The 24,231-nt window shown below is 34.8% G+C and overlaps 1 protein-coding gene across 1 annotated transcript in view; it reads right to left on the reverse strand.

Moving 5' to 3' along the window:
- Positions 1–24,231, reverse strand: part of LOC140439090 (uncharacterized) — a 116,965-nt gene that overhangs the window by 21,639 nt on the left and 71,095 nt on the right. The gene's annotated exons all lie outside the window — the stretch shown is intronic.

Here is a 24,231-nt window from a genome sequence, read left to right on the forward strand (position 1 = left end):
CGTCCAAATGTCACTTTTTACGTCAAAACGTCAAGTGTCACGTTAACGTAACGTTTTACGGCAAGTTTCATGTCAAATGTCACGCTTTGTGCCACGTTCGACGTCAGATGTTACGTTTTATACCACGTTTCACGTTCAAACGTCGCGTTTTATGGTAAAAAAATCCTTTTACCAATCTCCTGCCTTTCTGTTACTTGTTTGTTTATTGTTACTCCGAGGTATTCTTAATCTTTGCAACCATCAGTTCAACTCAAAACTGATTACATAAATTACAGATTACATATGAAGAAAATGAAAGATATTTAGATGGCGAGAAGAAATTTAAAATGTTCTGTAATAATATTGACGAGCAGACCTGTGGAAATTTTCAGCAGCTAAGATTTAACCAAATTGTCAAAAAAGTTGGTGAATATAAATATAAATCTAAAGTATGAAGAAGAGTATTTTCCAGGAAAAACCTTAAGCTTTACAGATGACCAGGTTGAAATTTTATCGATGTAGAAATCTTTCAAGTCTTGGAAGTGGTCAGATAAAGCAGATATTGGAAAATACCATTGGGATGACGTTATTGGTGCAATTGAAGAAAGAAAAATTATTTCTAAAAGAAAGTTTTTTCATGTGAAAGAATTCCAGCATTGGTGGGACATTATATGAGACTATAATCGCTTCTTTACTAATCTTATTTTTCAATTTGCAGTTTCTGTTTCATGAAGAATTTTGTTTAGGAATATATTAAGATATTAGTTTTGATTAGTTTTGATAAACTCCTTAAATGTAAGTTTATAAACTCTTTAATGTAATGGCATATATATATATATATATATATATATATATATATATATATATATATATATTTATTATTTAACCATATACTCCTAGTTATGTTGAGGAGTGTAAGAAATGCATCACAAATCGAAATCATTTCATAACGCAGCTTTGAGGTGATTGTAAAAAAAACAATTATATCGCAATCTATTTTTACTGCCACGGGTCAGAGTTAAGATGTTCACTTTCCGTTATCTTATTGATGTTATAAATTAATTGCATTTTATGTTTAATTAATCATTACTGCGCTACGAATTGATGCGAATAAAGTTACAGAATAACTCACGTTTGAAAGGCTTCTTTGGCGTTTTACGACAAGTTTTATTAGTAAACTAAACAAGGTTGGAAAGGGATTTTTTAATCCTAATTTCCAGCGTTTTCTGTCGGTTTTACCGTCAGTTAAGTTCTTAAATCTCTGGCGGTCATTGAATCTTTGATATCTTCTCCCAAGGACTGTCTTGGTCTACCTCGTTTGCTTTTTTTGGACGAATTTTTCTATCTTTTGTGGCTATCTATTTTCAGGTATTGTATATTAGTTGTAATATCCCACTTGGTGCACTCCTCTTCCAGTTTTCTAAACTTATAGTCTCAACCACTCTCGTCTTCAGCTAGAATGGCTTGGTCGTCAGCAAAGTGTATCGTGTACAATCTCTCGTCTTCAAATAAGATGCCCATATTGCAGCATTTTCTTCTCCACACTGAGAACGCCTCATTTAGATATATTTTGAAGAGTGCAGGTCTATGTAGCAGCCTTGATTTAGACCCTTACTACTAGGAAGTTCTTTAGTTATATTGTTGTATAGGTTTTTACGAAAAAAAAAAACTAGGAAAATTGCACAGAAAACTGAACAATGAAAAATTTCAGAAAATTTATAAATTTCAGAAAACTTAACGATTGTGTAAATTTGGTCCAACAGCTACATTGGTCAGTTGAATTTATTGAGTTCTTAGTGCCTGTTCGTTCGATTTGTATACTTTGTATTTATGTGTTTGTGTACGGATCAAACTACGTTGAGTGTAGGCTAACAGAAGAAATTCAAATCCGTCGAGGAGTCAGGCAGGGATGCATCTTGTCGCCACTTTTATTTAATCTGTATAGTGAAGCTATCTGTGAACAAGCACTCGAGGAAGAAGATCTTGGTCTGATAATAAATGGTGAGACGATCAACAATATAAGGTATGCTGACGATACGGTTCTCCTAACGGGAACGCTAGTAGAACTACAACATCTCGTTCAAAGTCTCAATATATACTGTAACAGTTACAGCTTGAAAATTAATTTGAAAAAAAACTAAATTTATGGTAATCACGAAATCAAAGAACATCAGAGCTAATCTTGTAATAGACAATACAACGATTGAGCGTGTGTCCTGTTATAAATATCTAGGTGCTTGGATCACAGACGATACTGATCAAACAAAAGAGATTAGATGTAGAATAGAAATCGCTAGATCAGTCTTTAATAGAATGCGTAAACTCTTTTGCAATCGTGATATCAATATAAAGTTACGAATACGAATGCTGCGGTGTTATGTCTTTTCTACCCTGTTGTATGGAGTAGAGGCTTGGACACTAAAACAGTTGACCACAAAAAACATCGAAGCTTTCGAGATGTGGTGCTATAGGCGCATTCTCAGAATATCATGGATGGACCGCGTCACTAACACGCAAGTACTCCAAACTTTAGACAAAAGATACGAAATTCTAAATGAGATAAAAACTAGAAAGATGGAATACTTGGGGCACATTGTGAGAGGTGAAAAGTACGAACTTTTAAGAAATATCATGCAGGGCAAAATTAAGGGCAAAAGAAGTGTGGGAAGAAGAAAAATATCGTGGCTTCGTAATCTACGTGAATGGTTCGGGTGTAGTTCGATGGAACTTTTTAGGCGCGCTGCTAACAAAGTCGCAGTGGCCATGATGATTTCCAATCTCCGCTAGGAGTGGCACGAGAAGAAGAAGAAGAAGTACGGATCAAGCTGCAGCCGCTTTGTCATATTCTGAGCTGATCCGCGAGTGTCTATTTGGTTATATCTTATTCACACATGTCCTATCATCCTATTTACCCATAGGATATTCCCTATTAACCTTTGGGATGCTCCGTGTCGGGGATGAGATCTTCCTCATCGTCTATCTAAAGAGATTTCTCGTTGTATACAATATCAGGCCGGTGCAGTTTGGAAGAGAATGATCTTTAATTAGAAAAAAAACTGCCAGAATGAGTCATAGAGTTTCTTAGAAAAACTACTTAAATACTTTCCCAGGAAAGTATCGAACATAAATATGAAAATTGGACTATTTTGCTTATGTCATGCGATTACTAGAACGTTATAGAGTCCTCCATTTTTCAGAACAAAATATGTAGAAAGATAGATCCCGATCACAGAACATGATGGATTCGTAACCTACTACGTGATGCCAACGTTTAGTAATGGACATGGTACGGAGAGAATAACGTAGGTACTATAAATTTCTGTTTAAGATGCTATGCCAATGGCCAAAAAATGGATAATAAGGTAAATAACTACTGCGCATCCAGGGGGGAGGGTTTTGGAGGTTAACCCCACCCTCCAGGGCATGTAAAATAAAAAATATATAAAGAATAGTAGGAAAATGTAACTTGTCTTTCACACACAATAAAAAAATATAAAACGTTAATTTAATAATTAAATTACTTGAAACGACCTGTACATGAGAAAGGTGTTTTCATCGCTGAAAGTACTAAAGATTTATTTAAGAAATTGTATTAGCGAAGAAAGACTAAATGGTTTAGACTAAATCTTTATCGGTCAGAACATTCAAATAGATGAAGAAGAGGTAATAAACTATATGGCTCTAAAGCAACGCCGTTTAGACATTTTATTATAAATTTAATTTGTTAACAAATTGTTATTTAAAATACAGTTTACGATTTAAATTAATATTTTTTATTATATTTAGATATAGATACCTAATATTAGGCTCATGATAAGAGTAGCATGCGCCTACAGGACTGTTTCTGCGGCGGCCTTGTGGAATATCACAAGTTGTGTTCCTACAATTTTATGAGAGAAGGGAGCATTTGAAACAGCCATAAAAAAGATGAAAGGGAAAGATGAATGGAGAGATAGCAAGAAGAGTGGAACAACACGGAAGATGTTGCCGAGTGGACCATGATGCTAATCCCGAGCCTAAGTAACTGGGCAGATTGTCTGTTTTAGGGCGTATCTTCATAGATTCAGAAAGACAGTCACAAATAAATGCCTATACTGCGAATATTTCGACACTGTTACTCGCTGAATGCTGGAGTGTAATAGATGTACAGAGACTGTCAGAGAGATGATCGTGAAGATGACGGGAAGTAAGGAGGGATGGAATAGTGTTCACAATTACAACTGAACAGTAATTAAAAAGAAAAAAGAAGACGAGAAACACTAACTGGACCAAAGTCAAAGATAAGATCTAGATAAGAGAAGGGAGTCTTCCAAAAATGTCGTCAATTTAAACTCAAATTTCTAGGACAAAAATGGAGGTAGCATAAAAAATATTTCAGTACCCAACCACTCCCCCCACCAGGAAAATTCTAGGTGCGCCACTGCTACTGCGTCTACGAAAACTTTATTATATACTGTTTATTTTGTTTATTTTATTATATAATCTACGTAAGCAACTTATAATATAATCTTTTTCATGTGGTTACTATTATATATGCAGTGTATACAAGGGACAAATCTGTTTTTTATATATAAATATGATGAAAAATCTGTATAGTTTTTACTCGAAAATTATCAAAATACTATTGTACTTTCTCGCAGCATATTAAATATTTCTATCCGATATTGTATTGTTGACATCAATGTAATGTAGACAGACACATAAATATCCTCGACGCTTTCAATGCCTTTTATTATTCAGAGAAGGTAAGTCCAAACCTCAGACAACCATTACATTCATCCTTTGTTCATTAACAAACTCTACAAAGGTGAGGTTACCTTACGAAGAATGAATGATTACCGAAATAAATACATTGTTATTACCAAGAAACTTATTACAAAGGATTCTTTACAAAGTCACCTGAAGGTCAAATATATTTGCCAATTTTAAGCGATTTTTAGAACAACTCATAAAATATTCAATTCCAAAAATTCTGGGAAGTCCGAGTGCTGTGAATACTCGTTTCTCGCAAAAGCGATTTAAACTTTATTCTAATAAAGCCTTGCTTGAAACGTAAACAAAACCGTCATTAGCTGTAATAATTTATCTATCACTTTTCACATTTCATAGTATCGAAATCTGCGAAAATGAATAAATAATATCAGGTGTTAGATCCGCGCGAAAATTTCGTGTAGAGTGGAGAGCTTGACGTGTGTAAGAGTCGAATTAAATGCCGAGGAAAATGTATTTCTCGTCGCCTCCAAAATCGTACACGGGAAATTGAAGAATCAGGTTTATAAAGCCTTTATTTTTAATAAATTCATCGTCTAATGATGGATACGGGAAATTAATTTAATAAAATACTTCAAGAAACGACATAATGATACTTTCACACATCGGATATCACATGCTGTTATTTAAACAAATTCAAGCATATTATTAATTGTTTTTGTGATTTCGTTATTTCCAATTTCTCCTACTGATTACCGGTTGTTTGTTGTTTTTTTACAAAACATCAACCTAATTACTACAGAAAGTGTAAATACCATATTGTTTTTTTGAAAACAAGTGAAGGCGCCGAAAGAAAAACAAACAGTGGCATGCGTACACGATGTGTGAAATTTTACACTTTTTAACTTTGATAAACATATTTAAGTAATTTAATTATAAATCCATTAGCGGTTTATCACAATTTTAATGTGAATAATAAATAAAATATTAAACTCATGGACATTTTTGGCGAGAAAATAAATTTTGAATGTTCTGTTCTAATTTGTAGATACTTACTAAACCTAGTAATATTAATAGAAACTTCTTCTTAAGGTACCCTCTCATTTACTGAAGATTGGCTATAAATGCAGCAAATTGATCTGTATCTTGAGCTGTTCATAGTATCGAATGTGTGTCCATGTCTGTTCAGTCTCTTACATTTTTCAGCCAGGAGCATTTTCTTCTTCCCGGACCTCTTCTTCCTTCCACTTTCCCTTCCATTATCAGTCGTAGGAAGTTGTATTTTTCTCCTATGTAAATATGTTCTAGATAACTCATTTTTCTGGTTTTTAGAATATTTAGGAGTTCTCTGTCAGTCCCCATTCTTCTCAGCACATCGTTGTTGGTCACGTGCTCTGTCCAAGAGACCTTCAGCATCCTTCGAAAAACCCACATCTCAAAGGCTTCTACACGTCTCATACTTGTGATTCCGAGAGTCCATGATTCCACTCCGTATAGCAATATGGAATAAATGGATGTTTTTACAAATTGGTATCGGATATCCAACGATAATGTAGAGTTTATTAGGAATTTTTTCATTATTTGAAAAGCGGACCTAGCGGACCGTATTTCAACTTCTAAGTCAAGATCGTTTGTTATCCAGCAATCAAGATACTGGAATTTTTGTACGGGTTATATCTGTTCGTTGTAGATACGAATGTTAATGTCAGCATTTGGTGCACGTGTAAAGGCCATTACTTTTGTTTTATTTGTGTTTATATTCAGCCCCAAGCTATCTCCCTCTCTGGTTATGGCATTCAAAAGTCGTTGCAAACCCTCAGCACTGTCCGCAATAATGACGGTGTCGTCTGCGTATCTTAAGTTGTTTACATATTCTCCGTGGATTTTTATTCCTTCTTCAATATTTTCGAGGGCATTTTAGAAGATCTTTTCGGAATATATATTAAACAATAGTGGAGAAAGTATACAGCCCTGGCGAACTCCTCTTTTTTATTGACATTTTTGCTGTCATACCATTGTCTATTTTAATCGACCTCATGTGATCCCAATATTGGTTTTTAAGTGCCACCGTGTTATGGTCTATATCATGTTGTGTTAGGGTTTGTATGAGTTCTGAGTGTCAAAACAGCGCAACAACAAATCAAACGCTTTTTCGTAGTCGATAAAACAGAGAAACACGTATTTTCGTTGATCTCGGCATTTTTGTAGTAATATCTGGAGACCAAATAATGCCTCCCTCGTAAAAAGCCCCATCTTCTTCTTCATGTGCCATCTCCTCTAAGAAGGTTGGCAACCATCATAGCAATTCGCACTTTCGATACCGCTGCTCTAAAGAGCTCAGCAAAAGTGCAGTTAAACCAAGCTCTCGAATTGTTCAACCAGGGGATGCGTCTTCTTCCACGACTCCTTCTACCTTGTATTCTTCCTTGTATTATTAATTGCAGCAAGTTATAACGCTCGAACCTCATGACATGTCCCAGATATTGCAGTTTTCTGACTTTAATTGTATTTAAAACCTCTTTATCTTTTCCCATTCTTCTCAACACCTCGACATTCGTGACTCTATCCACCCAACTTATTCTTAATATCCTGCTGTAGGTCCATCACTCGAAGGCTTCTAATATGTCCGAAACATCTTTCTTTAATGTCCAAGCCTCCAACCCATAAAATAATACGGAGAACACGTAGCATCTCAGAAGTCTTATCTTTAAAGAAATTGAAATGTCCCTGCTGCAGAGTACTTTTTTCAGTTTGTTAAAAGAATTTTCGTTAATTATTGTACCCAGATATTTATATTTATCAACTTTTTTAATTTGTTAATTTGTTTTTTTAATTTGTTAAGAACTTACCTAGTTGTACCTACCTAGTATTAAAAAGAGCGTGAAAAATTGTATCGGTAACGGTAGATAATTTAAAACAGCAAAAATCGAGTTACCTAGTTATAGTATTAAGTGAACGATATTATATACGATAATTTCATTTTTTAATATCTTTACATTTTTCGCGTCAAATTGTCACTACGTATATTATAAATGCAGAAACGCTGAAAGCCCCCAGACTATATGGTATTAACCACCCAGATTATAATATCTTAAAAATTTGTGTGGAAAAATAATTAATTTATCCCAAAACATTTGAGCTAATAAAAAAACTTCATTAACTCCATGTCTCTTAAACAGGGTGTGAGTAGCAATTTTCGTAAGTTCCCACAGGCTCTTCCACGGCAAATATTATACAGACCCTCAGCGATAGGCTCAAAATTTCTTACGACACGCGACAGGACAATACGGCCACGTTAAAGTGGAGGGAAGAACTTTTTGAGCTCCATTTTTTTTAGAATTGAACTTTTCGGTTACTGGCATGCAAAACATTCATTTTTTTAAAACTGAAAATAATAAGAAACTTAAACTTTAAACCTCTCGGAAAAATCGGAAAATACTGGAAAAATAAATAAATAAATTTTTTCCATAGAAAAGTTATTGAAATTTACTAATATTTCGTAAGAAATATTTAAATTTGTGTTTATTTCGATTAAAATATCATCATCATCACCATTGGTGCTACAGCCCTATAAAAGAGCCTCGACCTTCCCAAGTCTATTACGCTAGTCAGTTCTATCCATTGCCAACTGTTGCCAGTTTGCCCCGCCTATTTTTCTACCATCCTCATCTACACCATCCCTCCATCTGAGTTTCGGCCTACCCCTACTTCTACTTCCCACAGGTTGTGACATAAGGATTCTTCTAGGAGGGTTGTTCTGCTGTGATCTTGTCAGATGTCCTGCCCATCTTAGTCTTCCTATTTTTATTAAGGATACTACGTCTTTACGAGATATATCTGTGATATATCTCGTAGTTGTACCTCCTTCTTCAAACACCAATTTCACAGATGCCTCCGAATATTCTTCTCAGGATCCTTCGTTCAAATATAAGCAGGAGGTTTTCATCTGCCTTGGATATGGTCCATTCTTCGACCCAAATGTCAACACTGGTAGTATAAGGGTTTTGTATATGGTTATTTTTGTTTTTTGGCTTAAGTTTCTGCTTCTCATATGTCTACTCAGTCCAAAATAGCATTTGTTTGCTAGGGTTATTCTTCGCTTAATTTCTTCCATCCTGACGTTCTCCTTGGTGACCAGGGAGCCTAAGTATGTGAATTTGTCCACCACTTCAAAGGTAGAGTTATCAACCGTGAATTCGTGGCCGATATTTCTGGCTCTATTGTTGGGTGTTGATGCCATTATCTTAGTTTTCTCCTCGTTTACTTGCAGGCCCATATTTTTTGAGTCGTTTGACAAGGTGGTATACATTTTTTCCAGCTTGCGTGTTGTGTGGGCAACTAGGTCAACATCATCTGCATATGCCAAAACTTGGGATGATTTATTAAAAATGTTTCCTCTGTTGTCTATTTGGGCATCCCTGACCGGCTTTTCCAGAGCAATGTTGAAAAGGAGACACGCCGGCGCATCTCCCTGTCGCAGCCCAACGTTCGTTTCAAATGCCTGTAATTGTTCGCCCTGCATTTCGACTTTGTAAACAACTTCACTTATTGTAGCCTTAACCAATCTTATCAGTTTATCTGGGATGTGGAATTCATCCATGGCTGCATACAATTAATTTCTTAGGACACTATCATAGGCCGATTTGAAATCTACGAAAAGATGGTATGTTTCGATATTGAATTCATTGGTTTTTTCCAGTATTTGCCTTAGCACAAAGATCTGGTCTGTTGTTGATCGATCAGGCCTAAAACCACTTTGATATTCGCCAAGAAGCTCCTCTGAATATGCACTCAGGCGACCATATAAATTAAACATGAAACGACTTATTTTTTAAGAAGTTTCTTCAACGTGCTTTATACTACCTACCCACCTTTTTTACCTACCCTGTAGATGGTGTTACCTTTTTTTTAAATCACTCTGTATGCAACAAATAAAGATATTAGTAAAAAATATACAAGAAAATGCATAATATGTTATCACAATGACCAATTAGGAAAATTTCATTTATTGTTTTTAAAAACCACTTTTTTCGAGGTTACGAATAATATTTAGAGGTTTTCCACTAAGCTATTAATACTTATCAAAATTACATAATTTTCGCAATAAAAGTTTTCAATGTATTATTCTCTCTAGTAAGAATGTTGTTTACCACTTTCTAGAATCCATAAAGAATTAACGATTTTTAGTCGCTGTTATTCTAATGATCTAATTTATTGCTTTTTAAATTTCGTACCAAACTTTTAGAAAGTTATCCGTTTTCTCAAAAGTTTTTTATATATATTTTTTAATAAATGAAAGAATAAAACGAATTTCAATTTACCCCGTTTAGAAAAAAATTACCCCACCTAGCTGTCCGACCTTTTGGATTTTGAGTCTACACGTTGAACTGAATAGACTGTGTAAGTGGCAGACACATTCTCGATAACGGGCACCACCCACAAATTTCAATTTACTCCAATCAATTTTTAAGAAAAATGACCCCATCTAAAGTACATTCAACCATCTTACACCTTTAAACGATTAATAAAATTTGCAGAAAAGCTTTGGTTGTAGTAAAAGGCACGGTAAACTGCACTACATCTCCATAATCTTTTTAATTACTTACTTTGTTTAGAATATTTTGAATGATGAGCAAAAATTCAAACGGAATTTTAAATATTATTGTTAATTTGGCTAATAATGAATGTATAAATACAATAGTGAACCTGCTGCACAATTATTTTGTAAATAACATTATAATAGTGTACTTACTGATTATTTAAATTTATAAATCATCATCATCGTCACTAAATTCACTACCGCTATCATTATGTAAATCTATAATCACTGGATTAATTTCACTAGTTTTATTTTCCCAGATCCACCACTCTTCTATTAATTTTTCACATTTATTTACAGTTTTGGCCCATATTTCTGGAGTTGCAGTTTTAAGAGCTTCTTGCCACATTTCCCTAACTGCATCGTCACTGTATCCACTGCATCCAACGTGATTATCATAATACGTTTTATATATACCCCAAATGTGTTCGATGGGATTAAACTGACAGTGATACGGCGGTAACTGTAGTACTTGATGTCCATTAATACAAATTGGTCAACTATATAAACTGTTGGTTTTTTATTACGTCTCGAAATTTCCAGTAACTCTGATTTGAAAGTGTATTCCGGAAAATTGATATTATTTTTAACTAACCAATTTTTTTAGCTTCGGTACGTTCCACGACTGTTTTGGTTGTTTCTCCAAAATCTTCGAATGGTAAGGCGCATTATCTAAAACTACAACTGATGGTTCACTCAGACTAGGTAACAGTTTCTCCTCAAGCCATTTAACAAACATATCTGCATTCATGTTTTCATGGTAATCAGCTGATTTTTATTTTGAAGAAAAAGTCAAATCTCGTTTTCTATAAAGCCTTCTTTCCCTCCTGCATGAATAATAATGTGTCTTTTGCCTTAGCTATCTGTGTATTTTATTGATTTTATGCTGTCGTCTTGCCAAATTCTTTCCATCCTTTGCAAATATCCATGTCTCATGTAAGTATAGGAATGTTGCATTTTCAGGTTTAAGTCTAGTATATTCTCTCAAAAATTTAATTTTATTGCGAACCACACTACTCCTTTCGCATAAAAGTAACCTATTATTTTCTTTTTTGAATTTAAATCCTAAATCTCTCAACACTTTCCAAAGGCTAGTCCTCTTAATTTCAGAAACTTGTCTTTCTCTTATTTTGAACAGAAATAATTCTGTTTTTAGCAGCATTGCGAAGCATTTCATAGCTGTGGATTCCTGTCCATTGTCGAATATTGCGCAGCCATGACATTTTTTTACGTCCCAGACCTCTCCTACCCTCTATCTTCCCTTCGAGTATCAGTTGCTGAAAAGTATATCTTTCTCCTCGTAATATGTGTCCCAAGTATGCAGTCTTCTTACTTTTTACGTAACTAAAAAGTTCCCTATCCTGTAAGCCCGGTCTTCTGAGTAATTCCTCATTTCTGACCTTGTCCGTCCATGATATTCTAAGCATTCGACGCAGGCACTACATTTCAAACACTTCAAGTTTGTTAATGGAATAGGCCACATGTAACACTTAAGCATCTTGTATCGGAGGTTGAAGTCCAATTTGCGATCAGTCAGAAACTTACGAAGCCTCAAAAAAGCATTTCTGGCTTGTTCAACTCTGCTCTTTATTTCATTCTCGGGGTCCCAACCCTCGTTCAGGAAACAACCCAAGTATTTAAATTGCCTGACCTATTCGATTTCTTCTCCAGAGACATATATCTTTGCGTTGGGGTAATCATTTCTACTTATACTCATTGTTTTTGTCTTCTTGATATTTATTTTCAAACCCCGAGCTTCACTTGCAAGAGTTAGATCATTTAAAAGGCATTGAAGATCTTCGATGTTATCTGCCACTATGGCTGTATCATCGGCATACCTGATGTTATTAATAAATATGCCGTTAACTTTAATACCCTTATTAGAGTCTGCCACTGCTTCTGCGAAGGCTTTTTCTACGTATAAATTGAACAGCATTGGAGACAGTATACAACCTTGCCTTACTCCTTTTTTAATGGAGAAATCTTCTGTTGTGTTGAAATTTTGAAGGCGTACTGTTGCTGTCTGGTTCCAATACAGATTGGCGATAATTCTTATATCCTTGTCGTCCAATCCCAACTCTTGTAGGTATTTTATCATCAATTCGTGTTTTACATTATCGAATGCTTTTTCATAATCGATGAAACAGACAAAAATATCCTTTCTTTGATATAAACAATTCTGTATTAATGTTTGCATACTAAAGATCGCTTCTCTCGTGCCAAGTCCATTTTTGAAACCAAACTGACTCCATCCACTGACCTCTTCACATTTCTTAAACAATCTAGTGTGCAGTATTCTCAGGAAAAGATTTAAAAAGTGACTCATTAGGCTTATTAGTTGGTGGTCCTTGCAGAAGTTCGCACGTGGTGTTTTTGGTAGGGCGATAAATGTAGAGCGAAGCCAATCTTTTGGAGTCTGATCCGTATCGTAAATGTCGTTAAAGAGCTTGACAATAATATCTAGGTTTTCTTTATTAAGTAACTTGATTGTTTCTGCGTTTTCACGCATTCGATACAAAATATTGCGAATTTCAAATTTTTACGAGTTGTATTCTTGTCTCCGTGATACTCAGTCACAGTAAGATTTTCTTGAGAATCTCTGGCAGTCTTAATTACAGTTTTTAGCTTACTTTCACTTATCCCGAGTGCGTCACAAACGCATTAATTTATACATAATAATGACTTTAAAGGTCCACCATTGTCTCTTTCCATGGTAAAGTTTTTATGCACATTTGCAATTCATTCATCAATATCCAACTTATGTCTAGGCATGATGGTTACTTGAAACTACACGTTTAAATTACAATATACTGAGTTTAGATCAATATGACAAAAAGTTTCTAACTTTTGCGCTTAAGAGGTAAAATATAATATAACCGCTTATAAAGATCCTAAACAAATTAAGCAAATTAGCCCAATGATCATTAGGAATTGCAATTGTAATTTAATTATGTATGTTAAGAAGTTTAGAAATGGCTGGAAACCGTACATAAACAAATTAAAATGTTTCCTTTTAATTATTTTATTTTTAGTACAAGTATTTTCATTTAAAAATAAAAAGTCTAACTTTAAACCGTAATAGCGGAGGTCTCAAAAATGGTACATTCTAACAGACATAATATGGTCAATCTAACCACGACTATTTAAATTGACAAACTATTCTAGTTTCAAACAAAAAGTCATGTACATGACTAATCCAACATATTCCTGTATAGTTTGTCCATATTCCCGATCACGAGCTGAAATCTGGCTCTAGCTAGTCCGTCTAGTATTGTAACTTACTATTTATGACGTCTCTAATTTTATCAGAATACTACTGTCTCCCTGTCACGCGCATCTGGCTAAAATTTGACACACACAAGTATAATGACCATAGATAAAATTACACCTAGATTGGTAACAGGGATAGCCAAGGTCAAATCATGTTCGGATTAGGCGCCCATTCGTTTGGTGGCGCTGCTAGTCTCGTCCCTGCGCGAAGGGAGTGTGCTGTGATAATGACTGACCTGTACGTTCGATAAGAGTATTAATTATGTGAAATACACCATAAAAATAAGAAACTTTAAACATTAAGAGATATAACTTAGGAACAATGGCATGAGATTCTTCAGGAAGAAACAGAATTTTATGGTTGAAGAATTGAATTTTAAAGGTTGATTTCAGTGTAGTTCAATAAAACTTGTTCAAGCTATTTCAAAGTAAAAATATGTCTAAAGTGTCAGTGATACCTTTATAAACCTTCATCAGAGAGCTGAATATAAATATTATCATCAAACACATCTAAAAAACCAGCCTCTTATTTTTTTAACCCTGTAATAAACAATGTTGGTGTATCCTGATCAGAATAAAAAATATTTCAAGCAGTTATGACAAAGAGTAATTTTAAGAATTCGTTAATAAAAACCTGTCTAGCCTTCAAATAGCAAAAGGTCGTTGAGAGCACGCAGTAAAGGAAGAGGATGATAAAACCACTGATACAAGAGCTCGAGGTGAATTATAAGTATTTTTAGGTTAGGCTCAGCGGCGTTCCTTGGATTTTTTTAAAAGAAATCATGAGGCGAGGCTTAAATTATGGCTTTTGCAAATGTCATTTTGTTGTGGGTGGAAGGAGCGCATTGTACAAAGGAAACTCGAGATATGTATCACGTTTTTGTTATAAAGGTGTGTTAGATCGTCTATTGTAACAATTTATGATTTGTTGCGTCGTATTGCATAGTATATCAATTAATAAATAATTTACACTTTTCTAGATTTTAGTTTAAATCGTATTTATTCAATTACATTGCTTTGGTTAAAAATACGATTCATTACACAGGTCTTTGAATATTAATGGAACACGGAACAGCGAATGGTTGAACGGTGAATTATTCGAGAAAAAAATGTGTGTAGTATTAATATCGAACCTGTAATAATTAACATTGGAGATAACAGTTGAGATTCTGAAGGCGATGAAAAGGAAATACGGGAGACGAAAAATATACGTACAAAATCTTTGAACAATATTATTTGAGCTAAATATTTCATTTCTGTCACTATTCTTCGTTCACAAATTGTTGAGAGCACAAAATATGCCTCAAACTCATAAAACGGTCGTAAATCATAGGCGTTCCTAAGGTGTTTATTCATTAAATAATAATATAATGTTTTAATACTGTTATATATAATATTGATAATATTTTAATACTAATAAACAAATATATATATATATATATATATATATATATATATATATATATATATATATATAATATAAATATAAATAAGCAAAAAAACAATTAAAACTTTCACGACTAATGTTGGTTATTATATTATAATAATAAAAATGAAAATTTAACCATTAACAGTTTTGTAAATAAGAATACCTTATCTCTTTGGATATTTCAATACTAATCTTCGCGTTTAATCACTTTACTAGAAAACCTGGAATTCATATCCGAAGGTACTATTCGTTGCAAGATAATTAAGATGGAATTCCCCAGATTTTTAATAATATAATTATATTCGAAACTTAACTTGAAAGGGTGAAGTTATTACGAACGAAAACAATTTTTTTGTTTAGTACGTTTTTGACCGCATGTAATTTACGGCTCGTCGGTGTTTCCGCGTCTACGGCAGTAATTAGCGTCTCGAATATTTCTTTTGCGAATTATATGCAGTACGTGAGTGATTTTTTATTCCATATACCTACGAACATATACGTACCTTTCGCTCGTGCTCGTTTTGTTGGATTGTTTGTGATGACTTCATCATCAAGTTTTACACCGGTACTGTTGCGTACAGTCAGTAAGTCTGTCTATTCACCAAGAGAGAAGACTATTGTCCTGAATGTTTACGATGCTCTGGTTTCTCAGAATCCCACAAACACTGTTCGCAACATGGTCGAAAGTTGTGCCAACATGACTGGCGTAGGAGAGTCAACTTTATATAGGTTCCTATCAGAAAGAAAAAAACACGGTATAGCTAACCCAAACACAAACGAACACTTAAAGAGAGAGAAAAAGCCTTTTGAAATTGATGAATTTGCCAAAAATGGTATTCGAAGGAAAATTCATGGATTTTTTTTCAAAAAAGAAATACCAAACCTAAACAAAATTTTACAAGAAGTTAGAGACGACCCGGATTTGCCTCATATCGGACGAACTAAATTGTGGCAAGTTTTAAAAGAATTAAATTTCCGGTGGGAGAAATCAGACCGAAAATCACTTTTGATTGACCGGGAGGAGAAGATGATGTCGGAGAAGAAATTATCTAAGATTCATACGAAAATTCCGGGCTGAAGAAAGGCCCATCTTCTACCAGGATGAAACGTGGGTAAACTCAGGTCATACTCTAAAAAAAATTTGGTCAGATAAAAATATATTAAGCTCCAGGCAAGCCTTTATGGAAGGTTGGTCTACTGGTATCTCCCCACCTTCTGGTAAAGGCAGTAGATTAATAATTTCTCACATTGGCAGTGAAAAAGGATTTGTTAAGCATGGTTTGTTGGAATTTCATTCCAAAAGCACAAAAGACTATCACGAGGAGATGACAGCTGATGTTTTCGAAGAGTATTTTGAACAAATGATTGAACACATACCACCAAATTCAATTATAGTATTAGATAATGCACCTTATCATTCACGACTAGTAGACAGACTTCTAACGAATGCGTGGAAGAAACAGGATATTCTTGACTGGCTGCGGAATAAGTATCTGCCTTACGAAGATGGATTGGTAAAAGCAGAACTTTTAAAAATTTCCCGGCAACACAAATCTAAGTTCAAGAAATACGTAGTTGACAAAATGGCGGAAAGCCAAAACATCACAGTCCTTAGACTTCCACTCTACCACTGCGAAATAAATCCAATTGAACTCATTTGAGCACAAATGAAAAGTTATGTGGCTAGAAAAAATACGTCATATAAAATACAAGTTGTAAGTGAATTGTTATACGAGTCTTATAACATATTACAAAACAAAACTGGAAAGATGCAGTAAGACATGTAATAGAAGAAGAACAAAAAATGTGGGATCTTGTTAACATAATTGATGCGACTGTAGAGATTATTAACCTAATTATTAACCCTCAAGACGACTCGGATTCCGAAGTTGATCCTATTTATTTTGAATTTGAATAGTTTTCTAATCGTAATTATATAAGGTAAGTAATAGTAGTTGTAATCGTAAGGTATTAAAGGGGAAAGGCGCAAAATGTCGCCTCTCAAAATGTTCAATGTGTTTTAAATGTATCCATTTTTTTTTCAAATCCTGAGAAAACTAAAAAGCATTTTTGTAAATAAAAAGTTTCTTTTGCATGCAATATTTTCAATTAAAAATTATACTATATTTTCTCTTTTATTTTCACCCCTGTTACATAACATATTAAAATAAACATTGTAGAAGTTTTCAGGGACTTTCTGCCCTGAGTAATAATATAATCTTTCATTCTGCGTTTAAACTTTTCAAAAATATTTATTAGTTTTCTCCGGATTCGAAAATAATGGATACATTTAAAATTTTGGAAATTTTGCCAGGCGACATTTGGCGCCTTTTTCCTTAATTAAATAAATGTATCTTTTACAAATGGCAAGAAACTTTTTATTTTTGAATAAAATAAATAAGTTTTATTAAAAAATACAATTTATATAAGTACAATTTAAAAAATATATTTATTTAGTTCAAATAAATGTTTCAATCATATACTCTACGACACTGGTCGTTCATATCTAACCATTCAAAATACCCCCGTAATAGGATTATAAGATATTGTATTCCTTCAGATATAAGGTGGGTTAGTCGAAAACGTCTTAAACCGTCAGTTTTAGGTTGGTTTTTACTATTATATCGTATTACTTATCCTCTCTGTATTTCAGTTTTCTAATTAGGGTTAAACTTGTAGTGAACTATCAACAAATTGTGAACCGGGTATAGCTGTTGAGTGGAGTGGAGTATACTTTAAATGATGACGCACAGGTAAAGAACCATGGACACAACTGTAGGCTACGTTTAGACACGTGGAAAATATTAGATTCTCCATACATCTTTTCTCTTTCTATATTAGATCTTTTTAGCCACATTCCATTCCGTAGATTTTCTCCAAATATTTTCCTAAGAACTTTTCTGAGAGAGAACCAAAAACAGTGGAAATTATTTAAAAAAAATCGACAATGAAGAAATGACTTTAATGCGCAAGTATTATTTAGATAAATATAGTATAACAAAATTATTCAAATCAGTCGTCAAGCTTTCATAGTAGACTTATGTACTTTACTAAAAACATTCTCTTCTTTTCTTAATGTTTGTGATCTTAAATGATGCAAATCTGTTTTTAATACCATTGGATTTGAAAGTTGGATTATTAGAACGTAAACATTTTTACCTCTCTCTACCCAATTATAAACGAATTACAACCAAAATTATATGAAGGAAGTTTTAAAAATACACGCACTCATATCTGTAAGCTGATATTATGTACAGAATATAAAACTGTGTTTTCGTTGACAACTCATAAGATTTCTAATGAAATTGAAAATACCTAAAAATTAAATGGAATAGTAATTATATAAACTTTGTTGTTTAGTTATTTTCATATCAGTGTAATATAATAATTTACCTTAAATTTTCACAATGGTAGTTACTGAAGGAATTACTGGCAATTTTAAATTTATTGCCATTATGTCATTATTCGCTTTAGAATAAATTTCGCGGAAGAAAGAAATAAGATCCTTATGAGCACGTACTACTAACACAAAAGAATATACCAACATGGAGATCGCCAAAAGGGATAACCGTTAACCAAATTGATCATGTGTTCGTCAAAAAAGACAAGAACATACACAGGATCAGCAAGCAATCAATTTAGTTGAACCAAGCCTGAGAGACTTACACACCCATTAGAATGGCACTTGGTTGTTATAATTCATTGTAAATAGGAATCACTCCACCACTCCCCAATGCACCAGACTATCCCTTTCCCCCCTATATAGCACTTTGATGCGCGATATGGGCTCTCTATCAGCAAAGCGTTTCAAATGTACCGATCAAAGCAGGTTAGCGTTAGGCAGTCTTTTCCTGCTATCTCTAGTGACTTTGATCATCGAATCTGAATTGCTTGTTCGGGACCTAAGTCTCCGATCTGGGCTACGCCCAGTTCGGCGACCTGGCGCTTGAAGGTGTGGGCCTTTCTTGCCCGTTTTTTGGGCTTTTTAGTGTTTTTGGTAGCTTTCGCCGTTTTGTTAGTAATTTTTGTAATTTCTTTAGGCTAACTGAAACTTCTTCTTACTCGTTAACCTGATGCAGGTATCGTGATATCATGAAGCTATTAACTAAATTTCCCAATGTTCCTCCACGTTTTTCTATCTTCTGCCATTCTAGCACATTCTGACAATGGAGCGCCAATGGTAGCAACAATATGGTCCGTGTATCGTGTGGGAGATCTACCTCTATTTCTTTTGCCTTGGACTTTTCCCTGGATGGTAAGTTTTTCAAGACCATTTCTTCGAAGGACATGTCCAAAATAGCTTATTATTTGTTCTGATATTTGTGTTCTTAGTCTTTTCTTTATGTTTAGCTGGTCCAGTATGGATTCATTTGTTCTTCGGGCCACCCATGGTATTCTCAGCATTCGTCTCCAGCAGTACATCTCAAATACATCTATGTTCTTTTTGTCTTTCTCAGTAAGGGTCCAGCATTCCGATGCATAAGTAAAAACTGGAAAAACTAGACTTCTTACTAGTCTCATTTTTGTATCGGTAGTTATTTCATGGCTTTTCCAAATTTTTGTTAATTTTGCCATAGCGCTTTTTGCGATTGCTGACCGCCGCTTTATTTCTTCAGTACAGCCTCCTTTGTTGGTTATTAATGAGCCCAGGTACACAAATTTATCTACAACAGCGATATTGTTTATCATGACCAGATGATTTTGATTGTTGTTAGCTCTGTCAATTATCATGATTCTCGTTTTATCTCTGTTTATTTTAAGACCCATCGTTAAGCTTACGTCTTCTATCCGTTGTAGCAGGTGAATCAATTCAGCTTCAGAACTAGCGAGGATAGTAGTATCATCTGCATATCTCAAGTTGCAAATCTTCTTCCCGCCAATGGTGATGCCACCGTTCCAGCCCTCAGTAGCTTTCCGCATTATCCATTCACCATAGATGTTAAATAGAATTGGGCTTAGTATGCAGCCTTGTCTTACGCCCTTTGTGACCCTGAAACTATCGGTTAGTTCCCCATTTATTCTAACTCTGGCATAATTGTTATTGTACAGGCTTTTAATTAGCAGTATCAGATGATTGGGGACTCCCATTTCAGACAAAACCTGCCACATTTTACTCCAGTTGACCAAATCGAAAGCTTTACTATAATCTATGAAGCACAAATATGTTGTGATGTTAAATTCTCTGGATTTTTCTACAATCTGCCGTACGTTTAAAATTTGTTCTCTAGTACCACGTTCGGGAACGAAACTTGCTTGTTCCTCCGCAATGTTAGGTAGTAAAAAGGGCTTTATCCTCTCGAGAATTATGTGTAAGAGTATCTTACTGCAATGCGCAATTAGAGCAATTGTTCGATAGTTACTACATAAATCTTTCGCTCCCTTTTTATGTATGGGAATATATAGTGATTGTGTCCAGTCCTCAGGCCATTTACCTGTCTCCCACACTCTTTGACAAATTTGATGTATTATATCCACTCCAACGTCATCTAGGGCCCAAATCATTTCAATAGGTATGTTATCTGGACCGGCAGCTTTCTGACTTTTTTGCCTCATAATTGCTGCTTCAACTTCACTTTTGAGTACGTCAGGTTCCGTCACCAAACTGGCATCTTCTTGTTGTGATGGGGCGTCTGTGCTTTCCTCCAACATCATTCGTCCACAGTATTCTTTCCATCTGTGTAAAATATCTTTTTTAGAAGTGAGTAGAGTTCCGTTATCATCTTTGATAGCAAGGTAGTTTGGTGTAAAGGAACGCGTTACCTGCTTTATTTTTTTAAACATGTCTCTGGTCTCAGTTTTGGTTTTATGCCTTTCTATTTCCACGCAGATTTTGTTCAACTGAAACATAAACATCAAATTAATAAATTGCCAGTACCTTAAACGCTGGGTTGTCCTCTGTTAGAGCTATGATTATCTAGACTTTGTTTTATGTTGGCCAGCATTTGTTGTTTTTGTCTTCTGATCTCTCACAGTATCGGGTTTGGGTGGTTTTCTTGCTTAGCGAATTCTATTCTGGCTTTTTCTTCCATTATGTTTAACACCCTTATTTAATTCAGTTCTCTAAACAAGAATCGTTCAGCAACGTATCTGGGCACATTTGCTGCTTTTCTGAGGCTGTTATTGTAAGCTGCTTAGTACTGTAACTTCTTTTTATTGCTGTTACTTATGTGTCCCCAGGCGAGGGATTCATATGTAATTATTGGTAATATGATGCTGTTTATCAATCTCAGTTTTGTCTTAGTTTACAAAGTTTACTTCTTCTACCTGTGAGTCCTCTTATTAAAATTCTGCATACTGCTGTTTTTTAGACTGTTGCCTTTACATAAGGCTTCAATGTTCTCTTTTCCATTTGATGAGGTTATTTTGCACTGTCAGCTGTTCTTCCGCTTTTCTCTTCCGCTTGTGTCTTCTCTGGGCTAATGGCTATTATCCATTGGATACTCCATTCTTCTATGTTATCCAATGCAGTCTGTAGGTTGGTTACCGCTATAGTTTATTGCCACAATCGCTGTGTCGTCTAGATAAAGGCTGAGTAGTGTTCATGGTGTTTTATACATGTATACATGAGGGGTGACAGAACCGCCCCCTGTGGTACTTAGGCCTCCGGAGCTCTGTGTTCAGACAGAACTTGTCCTATCCAGACCCTGAAGCTTCGGTTGCCAAAGTACAAAGAGATCAGTCTCGTCATGGCCCCGCTATAGCGTATTCTCGCATTTTGTATGTTAGTCCCTTATGCCAGACTCTATCGAAAGCTTTGATTATATCTAGGAAGCTGCTCCTGTGTATTCTTCTTCTTCTTCAAGTGCCATCTTCGTTCCGAAGGTTGGCGATCATCAGGGCTATACGTATTTTCGAAACTGCTGACCGAAACAATTCGTTGCTGCTACAGCTATACCATTCCCGTAGATTCTTTAGCCAGGAGTTTCGTCTTCTTCCTATGGATCCTGTGTATTGCTCATAGTTAAATCCGTCTGTTATGTACACTGTTAGTCTGGGTGCTTGTAGTTCGCTGGAGTGTTCTGTTCTAAATTCAGACTAAGCTTCTGGGATCTATACAGGATCAGATGCAGATTTAGGTCACTTTCTAATCTAAATACAAACAAAACAGCTTATATAAGTTTTGAGAAACTTAGAAACAGAAGAAGAACGAAGTAAATATAAAAGAATAGTCACCAGAGAATTAGATAATATTGCAGAAGAATATGATAAGTCTTTTTTCCACTTCTTCCGGTCGTTTGCTCTTTCTCTCTCTCTCTCTCCAATTCTGCACTCCTATTCTATTTAAATTACCTTTAACTGTTTCTAACCACTTTTTCCGTGGTCTTCCTCTCTTCATTTTACCCCCGCCTCCTCCAAAAAGCACCTTTTTTACACAACGTTTCTCTGGCATTCGAGTGATGTGACCTAACCACCTGACTCCCTGTGCTCCGACTTTTGGAACAATCAGGGGTTTTCCATACATCTTCATTGTTTTTTTATTTGTTCTTCTTTGCCAGTTTCCCTCTGCCGTCCTAATACCACCAAAAATCTTCGCAATACCTTCCTTTCCCATATCTCGATTTTCATTTCATCCTTCTTATTCATAGTCCAGGTCTCACAGGCATACACTGCCACTGGCCGAATGACTGTATCATATATTTGAATTTTTGCTGCCCTACATACATTTTTTGCTTTTAGAATATTGTTTAATGAGCCCATTGTTTTAACTTCCTTTTAATAGTCTCTTTTCTATTTCTTTTTCGCCTTTCCCTTTATTCGTTATTGTTACACCCAAATATACGAACTTACTGACATTTTCAATTTTGGAATCTTTTCCTCTCGTTTTAAGTGTGACCAATTTATTGTGTTCTGTTATCTCACCACGCATTTCCATATACTTTGTTTTCGCTTCATTTATATACAACCCAAATTTTCTTGCTTCAAAGTTCTTTAACATGTGTAAGTTCCTTTTTGTTCTTGTTAAGAGGACTACATCATCTGCGTACGTTATACATTGCTGTTTATAGTGGAAAATACCCGTAGTTTGGATCTTACGTTCTCTTATTATTGCCTCCACGACAAAGTTAAACAGATCAGTAGAAAGTGGATCCCCTTGTCTTAATCCTCTTGAAATCGAAAACAGATTTGACATACTTCCTTATATGACCACTCTATTGTTTTAGCGATATTTTCAATAATTTTATAAACTTTTTTGATATTCCTAAATTTTATAGAGCTTTGTACAACTTTTTCCGATCGATAGAGTAATACGCCTGTTTAAAATCAATGAAGAGCATGTGGAGTCCTAGATTTTGTTCGTAACTGTTATTTTGTATTAATTTTAAGGTAAGTTTTAATTCACTGTCGATCTTCCTGCTCTAAAGCCTCATTGGTATTTACCTACTATGCCATTCTCGTATTTTTTTAATCTATTATGTATGATCTTTGCTAATGTTTTGTACACAACATCCTGTCGCTATCTCTCAAGAAAGATGACAAAACTTGTCACCTTTCTTATGTATTGGGCAAATTAGGGCATTACTCCATCTCTCTGGTATTTTCTCCTCTCTCCACACTCTCTGTATCAAATTACATAGCTTTCTTTGCAGTGTGACCCCTCCTTTCTTTAAAATTTCCCCTGAGATTCCATTCTCCCCTGCGCTTTTACCGTTTTTAAGCCATTTTATTGTTTCCTTTATTTCCTGTTTTGTTGGTTCCTCTACGTACTCCTCATCATTATCTTCTGATTGGCCCATTGCCTCATCTGTTCTTCCTATTTAGCAGTTCTTCTAAATATTGTGCCCATCTAATTTTTCTGCAGTATTTCCAAGAAGCAGTTCTTCTTTATTCCTACAAAAAATTGTTTGCGTATTATTTGTTTGTCTGTTTCTCTTCAATTCCTGATAGAAATTTTTTATTTCTTTGCTAATATAATGCTCCTCTATTGTTTTTAATTTTATTTCCAAATATTCTCTCTTTTTTGCCGGCAGACTCTTTTAGCTTCTTTCCTTTTCGTCTCATATTCTGTAATTGTTTCTTGGATTCTGTTATTGTCGTTTTCCAACTTTGCTTTATTTGTTAGCATTAGTGCTGTTTTATATTTCTCGTCGAACCAGTCTTCTTCTCTCTTCGCTGCTGTATTGCCTAAGCAAACATTAGCTGCTTCTGTCACTGATGTTTCGATTTTACTCCATTCTTCTTCCAATGTATCAGACATTAAGTTGTCTTCATAGCCAATAAATATAACAATATTTTTTTCTAATGC

The sequence above is a fragment of the Diabrotica undecimpunctata genome, chromosome 4, assembly GCF_040954645.1.
Source record: "Diabrotica undecimpunctata isolate CICGRU chromosome 4, icDiaUnde3, whole genome shotgun sequence".
Classification (NCBI taxonomy): domain Eukaryota; kingdom Metazoa; phylum Arthropoda; class Insecta; order Coleoptera; family Chrysomelidae; genus Diabrotica; species Diabrotica undecimpunctata.